This window comes from Vulpes lagopus, chromosome 24 (assembly GCF_018345385.1).
Source record: "Vulpes lagopus strain Blue_001 chromosome 24, ASM1834538v1, whole genome shotgun sequence".
Lineage (NCBI taxonomy): Eukaryota > Metazoa > Chordata > Mammalia > Carnivora > Canidae > Vulpes > Vulpes lagopus.
In genome coordinates, this window is record NC_054847.1 from 42,704,557 (window position 1) to 42,711,897 (window position 7,341).

The window sequence follows — 7,341 nt, forward strand, 5'->3', positions numbered from 1 at the left end:
GACATATCAGATAAAGGGCTAGTTTCCAAAATCTATAAAGAACTTATTAAACTCAACACCAAAGAAACAAACAATCCAATCATGAAATGGGCAAAAGACATGAAGAGAAATCTCACAGAGGAAGACATGGACTTGGCCAACAAGCACATGAGAAAATGCTCTGCATCACTTGCCATCAGGGAAATACAAATCAAAACCACAATGAGATACCACCTCACACCAGTGAGAATGGGGAAAATAACAAGGCAGGAAACAACAAATGTTGGAGAGGATGCGGAGAAAAGGGAACCCTCTTACACTGTTGGTGGGAATGTGAACTGGTGCAGCCACTCTGGAAAACTGTGTGGAGGTTCCTCAAAGAGTTAAAAATAGACCTGCCCTACGACCCAGCAATTGCACTGTTGGGGATTTACCCCAAAGATTCAGATGCAATGAAACGTCGGGACACCTGCACCCCGATGTTTCTAGCAGCAATGGCCACAATAGCCAAACTGTGGAAGGAGCCTCGGTGTCCATCGAAAGATGAATGGATAAAGAAGATGTGGTTTATGTATACAATGGAATATTACTCAGCAATTAGAAACGACAAATACCCACCATTTGCTTCAACGTGGATGGAACTGGAGGGTATTATGCTGAGTGAAATAAGTCAATCGGAGAAGGACAAACAGTGTATGTTCTCATTCATTTGGGGAATATGAATAATAGTGAAAGGGAATATAAAGGAAGGGAAAAGAAATGTTGGGAAATATCAGGAAGGGAGACAGAACATAAAGACTCCTAACTCTGGGAAATGAACTAGGGGTGGTGGAAGGGGAGGAGGGCGGGTGTTGGAGGGGAATGGGTGACGGGCACTGAGGTGGACACTTGACGGGATGAGCACTGGGTGTTTTTCTGTATGTTGGTAAATTGAACACCAATAAAAGTTAATTAAAAAAAAAAAGAATAATGCATTTTGTTTATTCATGATTCCCAAGGTCTAGCCCAATTCCTAGGAAATAAGGAGGAGCATATCATAGTGGTTAAGAGCTATTGGAGATAAATTTTGTTTTTGCTTTGTTGTTCAATATCAATTTCCCTTTACTCAACTAGCACCCCGGTATGTATTTATGAGAACTACTATGGCCAGAACTAGATAAAATCTGGCAAGATTGTCATTCATCATGCCCCAGATGTGACTGCGTGACCAAAGCTATGTCGTCATACACTCTTTCCCTGCATTTCAGACATAAAAACAACACTGAAATTTGAGGCAGCCCCCAGTAGAGTCAGATGTCCACCAGTTCTTTTTTTAATTTTGAGGTAAAATTCACAAAACATGCAGTTAATCATCTTAAAGTGTGCAATTCAGTAGATTCACAGTGTGGTGCAACCACCACCACTCTCCAGTTTCAAAGCTTTTTCATCACCCCAGAAGACAGGTCCATACCTAGTAAGTCCTCACTCCCTCTCATTTCACCAGCTCTTTTGCCACCAGGATGCCTGTGATTAGTGTTTCCTCCAATTCTGTGAACTACTCCATATCCTTACAATAATTCTTTTTCTACTTAAGTTATTCAAAGTTACTTTCTCTTGCTTTTGCAACCAATTGATTATAACTAAGGGAAAGCTAAGAGTTTTGGACAAGAAAATTTTAACCTCAGCTATAAATTCACATGGAGCATTTGCAATCTTAGTGCAGTATGTACACTAAATAAATTATAGGTGTTATTGCTATTAGATGAACATTCAGAGTGAATTACTACTCAGTGAAGTGTCTCATCTCTCTTATGGTGCGTTTGCAGATTTGAACTCAGGTCAAGTCTAGATTTGGGTAGATAAGATGAACAGGTACAAAGATAAAGTATTGGGGTATGTACACTAGGCAGGAGAGATGAGGAAAGTGATTAAGTAGATGAATCTTCAGAAACATATTGGTGAATGTGGAACATTTTCCCTCCATTCCTGATGTCTCTTCTCATTGAAGGGGTGTCAGTTACTGTATCCCTCCTAGTCTTTCTCTATTATTTGATTGATTAGTTTGGGAGCAGAAAGTGGGCATGTAACCCTCTGATTTTTTCTTTTCCTCTTTCTTGGAAATGAGTTTCCTATAGGAAGTGAAGCAAAGGTGCTGCTCTGATTCTGAGGACAAGGTTTGGGAGTGTGGAAAACTACAGTGGCCAGAGCTGCTGTGACTTCTTTGCTCCTGGATTCCTTTGCGTTCCTTATGACGACATTACTTTTTGCATTGTTGTCACCTGGGAGGGAAAAAAAATCTGTTTCTATCAGTAATTAGGGACAGAAGACACTTCTAAGATATGGTGGAGATCATAAAATTATGACATGCTGCTGAAGAGGAGTTGAGAGAGAGAGGATGCTAGTTTTTACCCCATCACTGGGGATGTGGGTCTTTATTTGCTGGAGTGTTGATGTGAAAAACTGTGCCTAGGTGAACCATGGGAAAACATACCTTTCCACAATTTGGAAGAGATAGTTGAAGGAACTGTATTCATCTGCCTTGCTTAAAAGGACTTGAGTTAGGGACGTCTGGGTGGCTTGGCAGTTGAGTGTCTGCCTTTGACTCAGGGCACGATCCCAGAGTCCCAGGATCGAGTCCCACTTCGGGCTCCCTGCATGGAGCCTGCTTCTCCCTCTACCTATATCCCTACCTCTCTTTCTGTGTCTCTCATGAATAAATGAATAAAATCTTAAAAGAAGAAGGGCTTGAGTTATTTTATGCAGCTATTGCTAATAGATTTTGAAGCTTACTCTTTTGATAGTTTGATTTAGAGCCCATGGATCAATTCTTCTGCATGACAAATTTTAAAAAGCCAGCAGAGCTCTTCAGCTGTGATTTCTCAAGCTACCCTATTTTCTTGGCTGAGACAATCATTTGTTAAACTAATGGGAAATAATTGCCTAAGTACATTAGAAGAGACACAATTTCTTCCAGAGTTAATACATTGCTCAGGATCAAGTTTTCTTTGGCAAGCCCAGCTATCAAGAACTAAGGGAAAGGTCAGAAGAGGAAGATATTTCTTCAAAAAAGTGCATTTTCTAGGAGAGAACCAATATGATGGTGTTAACAGTATGGGTCAATGTAATACTATTTAACATCTTCACACAAGCTTCGGCTTTAGTTTCACTTCAAGTAGAAAACATCATTCTTTTTGTAAAGGATGTCTCCTTTTTAACCCAACAAACTTTTAAGGAAAGTAGGCAGAAACTGGAGAAACAAGATCGATCATAAGTTATTCAGCTAACAATGTTAACATATGGTATGAAGATTGATACGCTATTTGGCATACCAGTACACGCTCATATTGGGGTCAATACTTAGAAAACATTGAATATATATTGAATAAATTTGATCAATATATTTAGAATATATCATAAACATGCATTTATTGCCTCTCAACTGATCTTCATAAGATCGTCTTTTCACTATTTCTCCATGGTCACAAATTATGTCATGGTTGCACAAAAAGAAACTTTGTCCTGCAAGGCCCTTACAAAAGCAGTGATAGCTGGGGCTTTTTTTTTTCTTTCTTTCTTTCTTTCTTTCTTTCTTTCTTTCTTTCTTTCTTTCTTTCTTTCTTTCTTTCTTTCTTTCTTTCTTTCTTTTCTTCTTTCTTTTCTTTTTTTACTATTTTTAAAAAAGGTTTTATTTATTTATTCATGAGAGACCCAGAGAGAGGCAGAGCCACAAGCAGAGGAAGAAGTAGGTTCCATGCAGGGAGCCCGATGTGGGACTCGATTCCAGGATCCCGGGATCACACCTGGCAGATGCTCAATCACTGAGCCACCCAGGTATCCCAGCAGTGCTAGTTTTAAAAGGTTTATGAATTTTAGTGGAGAAAAAGAAATGAATGATGTAATATGGGTGAGTGGTGGAGGGCCAGAGGCGGAGTCAGACATCAGGTTGATGTTCCAGTGTTTTCCTGCCAGCAGGAAGCCCGAGGTGAGTCTGTCATCTGTCCCAGTCCCTGGAAACTCCTTGCTGTTACCCACGCACACCCTGTGCCCGTCTGTACCACACTTTGGCTCATGCTGCTCACTATGCCTAGAAGATTCTGAGCACTGGTTTATTAAAATTGTGGCTTGTTTTCAGGGGTGGGGTTAAAAACGATGCCTCTTCCATGAAGTCTTCTCTGAGTTTCACAGCCAGAAAAATTGTTTCTTTCTCCGAGTGACAAGTTACTTACACTATTAAGTTACTGACTGCCATTCACCCTACTTTGAAGGTATTTGGTTTTCCCTTTTGGCTCTTTCTAGCCTGGGAGTTCCAGGGTTAGAGCATAGTTTATTTATGTTTATATACACTGAAAATTCTTAGTACTGGAATTTACTCATTTATTTACTTTTTATGTAATAAGTTTATTTATTTACTAAAATTTCCAGAATAGTTAACATATAGTGTAATATTAGTTTCAGGTGTACAATATAGTGATTCACCACTTCTATAGAACACCCGATGCTCATCATGGCAGCTGCTCTCCTTCACCCCCATCCCCTATTTTCCCTGTCCCCCCACTCTCCCTCCCCTCTGGTGACCATCAGTGTGTTCTCTGTAGCTAAGTCTGTGTCTTGGTCTTAGCACTGTAATTTAATATCCTAGTCATCTAGTAGATGTTTATTGAATGAGGTTTGGATCTGAGTGATTAGCTTCATTTACAAGAGAACAAGACCTTGTCTTTGTGAATTAAAAAAAGAAAAAGAATATGACTCAGTGTTGGTAAAGGTGTGGAGGATGACACATTTTCCTAGAATGTTGGTGATATGGAAATTAAGGCATCTTTTCTGGAGGGCAATTTTACACTAGTCATCAAAATTTGTTGCACACATCCACTGTGACTTAGCAACTTAAATTCCTTTTTTTTTTTTTTTTAATATTTTATTTCTTTATATGAAAGAGAGAGAGAACAAGTGGGGAGGGGCAGAGCGAGAGGGACAAACAGACTTCCCACTGAACGGGCTCTAACCAGGACCCTGAGATCATGACCTGGGCCTAAGGCAGATGCTTAACTGAGCCACCCAGGCACCCCACAACCTAACTTCTTCTATAGGAAGTGTAAGTTTTATCAGAATGTGCACACATAGGGGAATAGTTCTTCCTGTAGTGTTTATCATAACAAAACCCAACTAACTACAAACAAAAAGCTCAAAGCACCACATTATATTAGGGGACATGAATAAGACTTTAACTTCCTATGTAGTCATCTATGTAATTTGATTTTTTTTTTTTTTTTACAATAAATGCTTATTACTTTTTATAGAAAAAAGGAAATTCTTAGGTTTTTTTTTTCCTTGCTCAAAGAATTCCTGCTATGTTTTGGGGATTATTCCTGCATAGGGATGCATCTGCCTCCCATTTTATTTTGGCACAGAGGCTGAGAATAATCTCAGAATCTGGTTTGCAGCATTTTCTTAAGTTCTGTGTTATCCATCTACATATTTTTCACCAGTTACTGTCAAGCTCAGGTTCCTGCCTCCTAAGTCCCCACAGGAGAAAGGCTGAATGTGCAGAACTGATAGACATCCTGAGATATATCCCTTGTGGCCCCGTGTTCTACTCTTTTCTAGAGTGTCTCTGCTTTCTGAAACTCACCTTCTATTTCAGGCTTTCATGCTCTTGACTTTCTGCTCCTGTCTTCTAGAATGCTTGCCTGGAAGCCATGCACCTTCCTTCTTCCTCTACTTGGATGTCCCCTCCTCCGTAATGGTCTCTCACTATTCAGGTGTCTGTCTCTCATCTGGCTCTCAGGCCATCACATGTTTAGAGGTGCATCTTCTCCACCTGACAAATGCCCCATGGGGACAGAGACTTTGTGTTCCTAGCAGTAGATGTTTGCATGAATTTTATGGATGGAACGGGTTATCTGTGGAAATTATGTTTTCCTTCAAAATTACTACAGACTGATGATCATGGGCCAATGTCTTATCAAGGAACATCTTTTGCTCTACTATGATTTTAAGGATAATGGTACCAAGGTGAAGACTCCTTTCTCTGCTCCAGTTGCAAAGCCAGTTCAGTCACTTTTCTTTGAAGCCCATGATTTCCTCACCCAGTGATTATGAGACATGGTGTGAATCCTGTTCTAGCTCTTTTTTGGTGAGGACTTTTTTTTTTTTTTTTTTTTACAGATTGCATTTATTCATTCATTAGAGACACACGGAGAGAGACAGAGACACAGGCAGAGGGAGAAGCAGGCCCCCTGCAGGGAGCTCGATGCGGGACTCGATCCCAGGACCCTGGGATCATGCCCTGAGCCAAAGGCAGATGCTCAACCACTGAGCAACCTAGGCACCTGGTCTCCTGGACTCATTGCCACTTGTTTCTCTGCCAGGCAGGGCCTTCACAAGGTCCCAGCCCTCAGCTGGCCCCATCATATACAGGACTGGATTAAAGCCTTTACATAGGCTAGAAAAATTGGTGGTCCCCTATCATAATGTCAACCCCATTGGGAAAAAGTAAAACACCAAGTTATATACAAGTCAAAATGAAAACTTCTTCTCAATTCTCTGATAATAAAAGTTTATCAGAGCTTGACTTATTTTCCTTCTGTGCCTTTGCTTTGCTGTATCCAAATCCACATTTTGGTTTCCAAGTATAGTAGTCTTTCAGCACTCATAGCCTATTCCCACAAAGGGTTTGGGGGGATTTGCTTTAATATTAATATCTAAATACTTATTGTCATGACTCTAGGGGGTGAGAGGGTCCATTTATATTCAATAGTTGTTAGAAGTTTGTCACTTTGGTTTTGAAGGAGATTTTAATGATCATTATTTCTGCTCGTAGGTTACAAAGATTTACTGAGGCTAAGAACTTTTTGTCCGCTATCTGCAGTGTGCTGCACAGCTGGGGTGAGGAGCTGGTTTTGTTTCTAATGCTCCGGGTTGTTTGCACACTTTATTTCTGTGTTCTGGAGGGTAAGGTTTGCTAGATATAGCAAATACAAATACATGCAACATTTGGGACCTACTTATACGGAAAATTATTTGTTGTTTATCCGAAATTCAAATTTAACTGAGCATGTTTTATCTGGCTCTCCTCTCTGGGGATTAGAGGAGAAAAAGGGACTATAATGTCTAATGAGTACTGAGTTCATTGCTTTTAGTTATTTTACTGAGTTTCAACAACCCTGAAGCTTAAAAACATTTTAGAAAATATTTTTATATACATATGATGTGTTTTTATATTTTTATGGATAAAGAAACCGAAGCTTGGAGAAGTCATGCTTTTAGTGCCAAGAATAGAGCACAAAAATTAAACTCTGGAGCAGGAAACAGATGAGGGAAATGCTTGTGATTTTCTTTTTAATACTCTTGAATTCCTCTGGGTTCCTTTTGTTTGTATTATTC